The sequence below is a fragment of the Lampetra planeri genome, chromosome 32 (assembly GCF_965212315.1).
Source record: "Lampetra planeri chromosome 32, kcLamPlan1.2.h2, whole genome shotgun sequence".
Classification (NCBI taxonomy): Eukaryota; Metazoa; Chordata; class Hyperoartia; order Petromyzontiformes; family Petromyzontidae; genus Lampetra; species Lampetra planeri.
Window position 1 is genome coordinate 1,893,301 of NC_136138.1, and position 11,290 is coordinate 1,904,590.

Genomic DNA, 11,290 nt, shown 5'->3' on the forward strand with positions numbered 1-11,290 from the left:
CAACGTTGGCCTCGTTCATTGCTCGGGATTATGCAACTTTCCAATCCAGTGGTCACCAAGTTACAGCTCCTCAATCGCTGGTTCATGATAAACTGCCAAATTCCAACGGGGAAAAGCATTCCGCGGTTTGATGTCACCTGATGATGCACAAGGCCAATATCTCGCACAGTGTGGGACAAAAGTGGTCACTCTTTTCACGACTGCAGTACGGATTAAATGTTTGAATGCGAAATGAAAATTAAGACGGAGGAACAAATAAAACTCACCACCTTCTTTACTAACACCGCCGTATAACTATGAAGTGTAACCTACAACTACAAGTCAATCTGCTTTCAAGCCGCTCTGAATAAGGGCCACTACCCATCTTAAGAGTCAAGAATGAAGGTGGCGGGTCTTTAGAATGTGCTATTTTCCTAAAATGCGTTTTCATAAACGACAAATTCCCGTCTGTACATTTATGGAAATGTATCCCAATAGAGGACAATCGTGCCCATAGCGGCTTTGTCGAGCGAGTGGTTTGGCGCTGCACGGTTTACCCAATGAGGCCTGCCTTTTCTCGGCTGTACGCGGTTCGAAGCGGCTGAGATTCTCATCTCCGCGTTGAATAGTGCCGTGGGAGTGCTGCATCCGCCGGGAAGGTGTGAACGAGTCGACTGTGAGATCGGTGAGAACGATTTATTTCGCATCTCGCTGTCCAGTCGTTGAGGATGTCAGTTAGACGGAAGCCGAGATGGCAAATCATCAACACGGACGACACATATAGCCCTTAACAGGCTTTAAGGGCAAGTGCTGTTCGTGAACACCTACGAAGGCCGGACCGAGGTGGGTGGCCAACACCACGCCCGGCCGCCTTTGTCTCCCTGGTGGAGATGTTTACACACCGCGCACCAGGTACTCATTTGAGGCCGAGTCAACCTAGGCGAGGCCCAGGACCGGTTCAAATAATCGTCACTGGTGTTGGCCGTGAGCGGGAATCGAACTCGGATGGGCGGGTTCGTAGCGCAACGCGCTAACCGCTACACCGCCACTCCGCACCACACATTGACACAACAATACAGATTCCCCGTGTAGCCCTTAACAGACTGTTGGGGCAAGTGCTGTTAGCGAGTAGCACCTGTGAAGGCCGGCACGGCACACGAGGTGGTGGATGGCCAGCACCAACCCACTGACACACACAACACATTGCCACATGTACCGAGCGTGTCCACTCATTGAGGCCGTCAGACGGACGCCTTAGATGGCGAATTATTAACGGTCCACGTGTCCGGCTGGCCACGCAGCGTCAGCTGGTGACGGAGTGGCAGACAATTGGAATCGCGTCCGCCAGGAGGACGTGCGCCGAGGAGATGGAGTAATGAAATCGGCTCTTGTGCAGCTGTGGAGAATTACTACAACGCAGGGATGGCGGCGGCTTGGGGAAGCCTTCATCCAGCCGGTGGATTGATTCGTGGCCGAGCATGATGACAGCAGCGTCATCGCCGCACGTGATGAGCACGGGTGAAGAGAGCGCGTCGAGGAGGTGCCGTAGGTGCAGCAGGTAGGTTTTACAAGTGCTGGCGACCTTCACGGCGACATGCGCACGCCCTGCGTCTCATCACGCCACGGACACACACACGGACACATTGCCCCATCACTCCCTCCCTCCCACTCGGCGTGAGTCTTCACTCGCATCGCTATCACCGACACACGCGAGACGCACGCAACGACACACATCGACACACGCCTAACGACACACATCGACAAACCCACTGACACACATGAGACATCCACACACACACGAGACGCACGCAATGGCACACATTGACAAAGATACTCCGTGTAGCCTTAACAGACTTTTGGGGCAAGTGCTGTTAGCGAGCACCTATGAAGGTCGGCACGGCACACGAGGGGGTGGGTGGCCAGCACCACGCCCGACTGCCTTTGTCTCCCCAGTGGCGATGTTTACACACCACACCAGGTACTTATTTGAGGCTGAGTCGATCTAGGGGAGGCCCATGTCCGGTTTAGATAATCGTCGCCAGTGGTGACCAAACTTGGGCGGGTCGCCGGGTTCATAGCGCAGCGCGGGAACCACTACGCTTCACACTGACACACCCACACATCAACACACCCACTGACACACCCATACCAACACACCCACTGACACTCCCACTGACACACATCAACACACCCACTGACACACCCACACATCAACACACCCACTGACACAACAACAACCGCCATTCGCCACTAAGTGGCGGTGACGTCACCACGACGCTTGTGCCAGGCCATGTGCACCTTGAGGCCACGTGAAGTTTCGAACGCCCGCTGGCAGGAGGTCACGGGGCAGATCCAGGTGCCACGGGTCGACTGACTGAGATGACCGAGATGACTGGCTGATGCACCACCTGTGCCCCCTACTGTACCAACTTGCTGTGCTTTAGCCACCCGGCGCTCCGCTCGTTGTTGTGAGCGTCGCTCCTCCGCCCTCCGTTGTTGCATCCAACTGCCAGTAGCGTCCTTCACGAGCTTCCTCCACAGAGGCCGATCTTGACACCGCTGGTACCAGTCATCGGAAAGTCCACTCAGCTCCACGTCCTCCTGTACCACATCACTCGATCTCTTCTCTAGCCCATGCCGCGCCCGTTTAGCTTCCTCGATCCGGCCGAACAAAAGCTGTTTAGGCATGCGGTGGCTGGGCATGCGGACTACATGACCCAGCCACCGCAGCCTTGCCTGCTGGAGGAGCTCACCGATGAGACTTTGCCCAGATCTTTCAAGGATTTGTGAGCTCCTCACACAATCCAGCCTGGTTAAACCCAGGATAGATCGTAGGCAGGCCAGCCTAAATGTTTCTAACTGGCGAAGATGCTCCATTAGGGGGGTCCACGTTTCGCAAGCGTAGAGAAGGGAGGGAATGACTGTGGCCGAGAAGACCTGAAGCTTCGTGCGGAGCGACAGACCAGGTAGCTTCCACACAGCGTTATGCAACCGATGAAAAGATATTGCCGCTCGACTGATTCGGAGTGAGACCTCTGCTGTTAAACTGGAGCCGGTCATAAGCACACTGCCCAGGTATGGGAAACTCTCCACTCTCTCCACTACTGCCCCATCACCGATTGGGAGTTGTGGGGGTGGAGTGTCCGATGGTACAAAATACCCAGGCAGGTGCTTAGTTTTAGTGGAGCTGATGGTAAGGCCCCACCTCTTAGTGGCACGCTCCAGTCTCAGCAGCAGCGTCTCCAACTCCTCTGAATGAGCAGCTATTACCAAATCATCGGCATACATAACACACATCAACACACACATCAACACACCCACTGACACACACATCAAGACACCCACTGACACACACGGGGCACATGCAGTGACACATCAACACCTACTGACACACGAGGCACATTCAATGACACACATTGACACAAAGACACACACACTAGGCAGGACACACATGCCAACACACCTCAACACGCGCGCAGAGATAAAGACACTGACCCACACACACACAACCTCGCAGGGGTCACGCAGACCGAGTTCTCAATTAGAAGTTAAGAATAATTATCCCAATTACTGTCCAGCGTGCAGATAAATCACATTTAACTCGGCGTGGACAAAATACGTGCGGCTTTAATGCGGGTCATGGCTCAGATATTTATATTTATAGGAAGTATACATATTTTTAATCTGTGATAATTCTTTCAACTGAATACCGCCCTCGCGCGAACACTTCATTGAGTCACACAAGCAGCTAGCTGGAAAGCAAAGATCTCCCAACACGCTTAACACGAAGGATTTTGCGATCAATATCCATTATACAGTTTTTTTTGGGTTATAGCACGTAAATATATAAATGCGTCATTAAACCCGCCACCACCCGACACAGCCAATTAGTAAGGTTTGTCACGTAAACAACATGCCAATTATTTTACTAGTGTAGTGACACAGCGCCGACTGCTGTACAACAGCAGCAACTGCGGTGGACACTTAGCGCACAAGCCATTGAGCACATTACACGGTGTGTGCCGGCAGGGCGGAGGAACTGGGTCAAGGGTCACGGTAGACCTCGTGGGGAGGCCCCTGGAACCCTCTGGTGGGTTCTAGAAGGGAGGCGTGGCCAGGGCGGAGCCAAGCCGCGCCGAAGAGAATAAAAGCAGCGGAGAGTGAGAGCTCCAGGCTGCCAGTTCCGGGAGTGGACTCGTCTCGTCGTCGTCGCCGCCACCTTCGCCCGATCATCGCGCGGTCGGACAGCGGTGGCTGTCTCGGTCGACGCCGTCGGTGCAACATGGACGGGGTCGTGTCTGGGACGGGCCGTACGGCAGCGTGGTCGTGAGAGAGGATGCCGGAGTTGGTGGTGTGAACGAGAGATAATAAAGAGGGACGGTGCCTCCTGCAACTACCTCGTTTCCGACTGAGTGTGCGCCGCACACACACACGCCAAGAGGAAGGAGGACACTACACTAGTACAGCACACCGGTGTGTTGGGAGAGTAAATCCACAATATCTACAATCGATTGTAAACAATCCACAACATTTAGAATCGATTGTAAACAATCTATTGTAAATGTTGTGACTTTACAATCAAACACACTGGTGTGCTGTACTAGTGGAGAAGTAGTATGGGGATGTGACGTCATACGCGCTGTGCGGTACGATGACGTCATGTCTCGTGGGACTTAAGGGGGGCCCTGTGACGAAAGCAGGGTCATTGTGGGAGCCCGGGATGGAGAGCGGTTGAAGAGACAGTCAGGGGTAGAGCTCGGGGAGTCTGGAGAGAAGCCGGCGGTAGTTGTGGAAGGTGCTGCTCTCCCTGGTCGGTCGGTGTTGGCTGAACCCCCGATCCGACTCGAAGGAGAGAGCCCTGGAGCTAGCCGAGCTAGGGACAGACAGAGCCGAGGGTCCACGTGAAGGACCCAGTGTAGGGCACCTACCCCTGGTGAAAGTTAATAAACCGGCGCAAACCCTTACATGAAGACTTCCCTCCGCGTCGTCATTAAGCACACAACGCGAGTAACAAACTGCCATGTTCTGTTTACGTGACCAACCTTACGAATTAGCTGTGTCGGGTGGTGGGGGGTTTAACGACACATTTACGCGATCTAACCCAAAGCAACCGATCATGGATATAGCAAAACGCTTGTGGCACTGGCTGGGACCAGCCCACAAAGATCCCCCGTGAAGCCTGTAACAGACTTGGGGCAAGTGATGTTATCGAGCACATATGAAGGCCATCACGGCACACGAAGGGGGTGGGTGACCAGCACCATGCCCGGCCGCCTTTGTCTCCCCAGTGTCGATGTTTTATACATCGGACCAAGGTAGTAATTTGAGGCTGAGTCGACCTAGGGGAGGCCCAGGACCGGTTCAGATAATCGTCACTGGTGTTGGCCGTGAGCAGGAATCGAACTCGTGTCGCCTGGTTCGTAGCGCAGCGCGCGCTAACCTCTACACTACCGCTCCCCATGGACCCGTGTGAGTGTGAGCACACGTGAGCACACTCAGTGAGTTTGAACATGCTCAGTGAGCACACATGTGCATGCTCACACGGTGTGAGTGTGCTCAGTGAGTGTGAGCACACGTGTGCACGCGCAGTGAGTGTGAGCACACGTGAGCACGCTCAGTGAGTGTGTGTGAGCACGCTCAGTGAGTGTGAGCACGCTCAGTGAGTGAGTGTGAGCACGTTCAGTGAGTGTGAGCACGCTCAGTGAGTGTGAGCACGCTCAGTGAGTGTGTGTGAGCACGTTCAGTGAGTGTGAGCACGCTCAGTGAGTGTGTGTGAGCACGCTCAGTTAGTGAGTGTGAGCACGCTCAGTGAGTGAGTGTGAGTACGCTCAGTCAGTGTGTGTGAGCACGCTCAATGAGTGTGTGTGAGCACGTTCAGTGAGTGTGAGCACGCTCAGTGAGTGTGTGTGAGCACGCTCAGTGAGTGTGTGTGAGCACGCTCAGTGAGTGTGTGTGAGCACGTTCAGCGAGTGTGTGCTCACACACTCGCACTGCCACAGCCGCGCGTGCGCACAGCAGCGATGACCTCGATGCCTGCCCGTGTCCGGGTTGCAGCAACTCGCGCATCCGTTCCGTACAACGACTGCGCCACAACACTGTAGGTGACACACCATGTGGTGTGTAGACTACACACAACACTGTAGGTGACACCACGCGGTGTGTAGACTACACACAACACTGTAGGTGACACCACGCGGTGTGTAGACTACACACAACACTGTAGGTGACACACCACGCGGTGTGTAGACTACACACAACACTGTAGGTGACACACCACGCGGTGTGTAGACTACACACAACACTGTAGGTGACACACCACGCGGTGTGTAGACTACACACAACACTGTAGGTGACACCACGCGGTGTGTAGACTACACACAACACTGTAGGTGACACACCACGCGGTGTGTAGACTACACACAACACTGTAGGTGACACCACGCGGTGTGTAGACTACACACAACACTGTAGGTGACACACCACGCGGTGTGTAGACTACACACCACACTGTAGGTGACACCACGCGGTGTGTAGACTACACACAACACTGTAGGTGACACCACGCGGTGTGTAGACTACACACCACACGCTGTGTAACTTACACACCCCAGGCTTGTAAACATCCCCCACGCTGTCGACTACACACCACGCTGTAGGTGACACGCCACAGGCTGTAAACATCACGCACGCTGTTACACGCCCTCACCCCACGCTGTACAACACCCCAATGCTGTTTGCTACACCCGGCTACGGGGGGGTGTGGGGGGGCGCCACGCACACCGCCCTCGCTCGCACCGCGCAAGGAGCCCGCGGGGGTCTCGCCGCGCCCTCGAATAACCCCGGCGGCGTGGGCTGGACGGGGCGGTGGAGACGCACGAGGTCGGGGTAGGGGGGGTAGGGGGGTGTGTAGGGGTGTATAGGGGTAGGGGTGTAGGGGGGGGTCTGGGTCTAGGGGTAGGGGGTGTAAGGGTGTATAGGGGTAGGGGTGTAGGGGGGGTCTGGGTCTAGGGGTAGGGGGTGTAGGGGTGTATAGGGGTAGGGGTGTAGGGGGGGTCTGGGTCTAGGGGTAGGGGGTGTAGGGGTGTATAGGGGTAGGGGGGTGTAGGAGTCTAGGGGTAGGGGTGTATAGGGGTAGGGGTGTAGGGGGGGTCTGGGTCTAGGGGTAGGGGGTGTAGGGGTGTATAGGGGTAGGGGGGGTCGTGAGCGGCAACGTCGCGGGGCTCGGCACGCGGTGACCGCCTCGCGAGAGAATGTTGGTGCGGGGATCGTCCATTGAGTCGTTCCGCACGAAAATTCGTCAAAACTTGACCCCTCCCGCCCCTCTCCCTGTACACACGCGGACTTTTTACCCCCCCCCCACCATCTGCGTACGTATGCTTGACGCACCTCCCCCCCCCAAATCCTATAGAATGGCCGATATTTAATCCACGCAGAAACGTTTAAGGATTAATAATATTAACGCGTTAAGCTAACAGTCCACCGCCGGCTGCATTATTATTATCGAGGCTTCACCCCCCCCCCCCGATTGCTATGCGAACATTGTAAGTAGACCCCTCCCCCCATACACAAGCTACGCATTTGTGTTAACCCCCCCTACCCCCTACCCCATGCGTACGTACTCAATGGATGGCCCCTTTATCGACCGCGATCAACGAGTTGTCGCGAGCGAGTGGGCGAGCGTTGGAGCCTCGTGTTGTTGTTGTTGTGATGGTGGTGATGGTGGTGGTGGTTGCAGCAGCAACATCGTCAGCATGCCTCTACTCGTGCTACGCAGGACCACAATCGCGCGAGACGCCTCCACCATCACCTCCACCACCACCTCCACCACCATCACCACGATGAATTAACACGAGGCCTCTGACAAGTGCTGTTAGCGGAGCACGAATGAACACCAACACGGCATACGGGGAGCGAGGTGGGTGGGTGGTGGATCGACAGAACTACGCCCGGCCGCCTTTGTCTCTCCCCTAACCACCCCACGGGTCGATTAAGGGAGGTTGGCCCTGGAGCGACGTTCGCAACTGATGTAGGTTGCGAGTTTGGGGACTCGAACGTCGGTCTCGTGTCGCAGTACGCTAATCGCAGCACGCTGCCGCTACCCACAATGGCATGTCGCCTTTAACAGATTGTTACAGCAGCGATGTTAGCCGGTAGCACCTGTGAAGGCCGTCACGGCACACGAGGGGGTGGGTGGCCAGCGCCACGCCCGACCGCCTTTGTCTCACCCAGTGGCGATGTTTACTGCACACCGCACCCAAGGTACTCATTTGAGGCTGAGTCGACCTAGGGGAGGCCCCGGACCGTTTCAGACAATCGTCACCGGCGTTGTCGGTGTTTTTGTTTTCCCGAAGCGCATCGCCGAAACTGCTGCGCGACCGCTCCCCAGAACGGTAAACAAAGATCCCCCGTGTAGCCTTCACACATTGCTTGGGGCAAGGGCTGTTAGCGAGCACCTATGAAGGCCGGCACGGCACACGAAGGGGGTGGGTGGTCAACACCACGCCCGGCCGCCTTTGTCTCCCGAGTGCCAACGATGTTTACACATCGCACCGGGTACTCATTTGAGGCTGAATCTACCTAGGGAACGCCCTGTACCGGTTCAGATAATCGTCACTGGCGTTGACCGTGAGCGTGAATCCGAACCCGGGTCGCCAGGTTCGTAGCGCAGCGCGCTAACCACTACACCACCGCTCCCCGTACAACAGTAAACACGCGCACCACGCACCACGGGTGGAGCGTGGTGGTGGTGTGTACAGCAGAGAGCGCACGCACCACGCACCACACACCACGGATGGAGTGTGGTGCTGCTGGTGTGCACAGCAGAGAGTGCACACACCACGCACCACACACCACGGATTGGCGGTTAGCGGACGCCACCACCCCCTTTGTGCTGCTGCGGGACGTGTGGCCACTATGTGCGGTCTGCACCGCCGTGCCCGATCCTTCTAGAACATTCGACTCGGTATTTCCGCTGCCGGCTTTGTATAGAGGGGGGGTGTGTGTGGTGGGGGTTATGTGTGTGTGAGGATGTGTACGTGTAAGCTTGCGCGCCGTGCGCACAAAATATATACATAGCATAACGCGTGCGAGTGTGCGCTTTCTCCTCCTATACGCGCGCGCGTGTGCGTGTGTGCACGATGCCATGTGTATACCTGTACGGCAGTCCCGTTTGTCAATCCACCGCTGGATGAAGGTCCTGGTCACCTCGTGTGTCGTGCGACGGCTTGCGCGGACCATACTTCACCCACCATACTGCGCCCACGGCCGATGAGTGCATGTTTGTGGGAGGCGTTGAGAGCCTACAAGGATTGCAAGTCCCCCCCGTACTGATGATGTGCGAGCCGTGGGCTTCTCCACTGCGCCACCTCCAATCCGCGGCTGTAAATGCACGCGTGCCTTTGCGCGCAGGTGCGCACGATGCATATGGCAGAGCGCGTGCGCGTGTGGCATGGTGATGGGGGAACCGCAAAAAAATAAAACATCGCACGCAATGGCACGGCTGATACGAATTCACAACGTTGGGCACCGATCCCTCTCCGAGAGTAAACCTGTTGGAGCACGGGGCGCACGCCGACGAGAGCCACGTTAACCGCGCAATACGCGCCGTGCCAATAGGCGCTCGCAAACAAAGTGTCGCACCAACGGGGAAGTCATCGCGCCGCGTGGTAACCACTGCGTTTTATTGCGCGCAAATCCCGACCACGTATGCAACAGACCACACGCACGCGCGCGTGTGCACACACATCGTGCGGTGGCGGGGCTATGTCATCGTTTCTACTGCATCGTTCCATTACCCCCACCGCCATCCCATATTCACTTGTTGACGCCGGAGTGAAGCGGGCAGGCAAGGGAGGTGGTGGTGGGGGGGGGACGCTGGGCATGGCTGCAATGCAGGGCAAGGCAGGGCTTGCGGGGGGCTGTGTAGAGGGAGATTGCGGGGAGGAGCCCATCTGGTTCGTACTGGCTGGAGCTGGAACTCGCCTATATAAGTGAGCGTGGCGAGTTAGCATCGCTACGCACTTCCAATCCACTCGGTCCGCATCATACCTCGTGTCCTGTCTACTGCTGCTGCTGCTGCGCTGCACGAGAGCCAACTTCAACGTCAAAGCCCAACCTACGCATCGACAGACATGTCTGGGAAAGGTGATTCTCTCTCTTGTTGATGAATTACCGTGGTTGTCACGTAGCTCGGCACCACACGCGCATGTTGCACGTTCGTAGTGAAGCGACGTCGACGTGACGGCGCGTGAATTAACGGCGCTGTGCAATTGCATTGGGAGCGAGGGGCACCTCCGTGTGCCAATTTCTCGGTTGCAATGAGGGATCCGTGCATCGCGAATAAAAACCGCGCATCCCAAACGATGCACGGTGGGTTTTTTTGTTAAGATGCGCAGCCGTCTCTGGAGGTCGTCGTCTGGGCTGCCGCGTTTCCTACCGGAGCAATATTTGTCGTGGCGAGAGAGAAATCGGTGAAAAATGCACCGATCATGTAAATTTGCAGATGTCAAAACGTAAATGTGTGTGTGTGTTTAGGTGCTGCCCCGAAGAAGGGAACCGACAAGGCTGCCGCCGTGACGACAAAGGAGCCAGCGAAGGAGGGAGAGAAGAAAAAGGAAGGGGGGAAGAAGGAGGGTACGTGACGCCAATCATTCTCACACGGGGGGACATGCGCTTCGCCAACGCCATTGCAACGCACCACACGTTACGCAACAACCCGTTGAGCGGCCAGTCAAATTCAATGTTTGCTGCGTGTTAAAGTCCCTCTGTGTACGGAGCGGCCCGTTAACCCGTGGTTTCTGTGGTGTGCCTGCTGGTTTCCCTTTGGCTCGCAGGAGGAAAGAAGAAGTGATTGCGCGCTCGGCGACAAAAGAAGAATCCGGCGGGGAGATGAGGAGTTGGATGCGCGCCGTGGTGTATTTTGTTGAGCGCGCCTGTGGATAGTTCTACTACAGTCGAACACGTTCGTGGTTGTATTTGTGCTGTGTAAATATTGAAGGGCTTTGACACCCCAATCATTCCTACTTAACAAGAGATGTACTCTGCGTTGGGTTTGTAATAAAAACAACTGAATGGAATCCCATATTTACGTGTTTTTCTTGGTTTATTCGCGCGGAATATTTTAGTAGGTCAAAGCAACACAATACGACCGGGCCGAGTTGGATTCCTGCCAAGTGGCTCGGTGGGAGAGGAAGCAACTCGCAATCGATAATGAGAGTCCCAAATCCTGTTTGGGGATTTTCCTCATCCCATCATCCCTCTTTCACTCCCCCCGGGTCGATAAAATTAGTACCACTGTGGGAAGCCAACGATG

At 55.8% G+C, this 11,290-nt stretch overlaps 3 long non-coding RNA genes across 3 annotated transcripts; 2 read left to right on the forward strand and 1 right to left on the reverse strand.

The window, feature by feature from the left end:
• Nucleotides 1–656: 656 nt before the first annotated feature.
• Nucleotides 657–9,712, reverse strand: LOC144729281 (uncharacterized). The gene is made up of 2 exons (XR_013587675.1): nucleotides 9,132–9,712; nucleotides 657–1,584 (listed from the first exon to the last, which is right to left on the reverse strand). It is a non-coding gene; the product is annotated as an uncharacterized LOC144729281 (long non-coding RNA).
• On the forward strand, nucleotides 1,299–4,375 carry LOC144729282 (uncharacterized). Its single transcript, XR_013587676.1, has 2 exons — nucleotides 1,299–1,537; nucleotides 4,009–4,375. It is a non-coding gene; the product is annotated as an uncharacterized LOC144729282 (long non-coding RNA).
• On the forward strand, nucleotides 9,685–11,059 carry LOC144729280 (uncharacterized). Its single transcript, XR_013587674.1, has 3 exons — nucleotides 9,685–10,122; nucleotides 10,513–10,611; nucleotides 10,812–11,059. It is a non-coding gene; the product is annotated as an uncharacterized LOC144729280 (long non-coding RNA).
• Nucleotides 11,060–11,290: the final 231 nt, after the last annotated feature.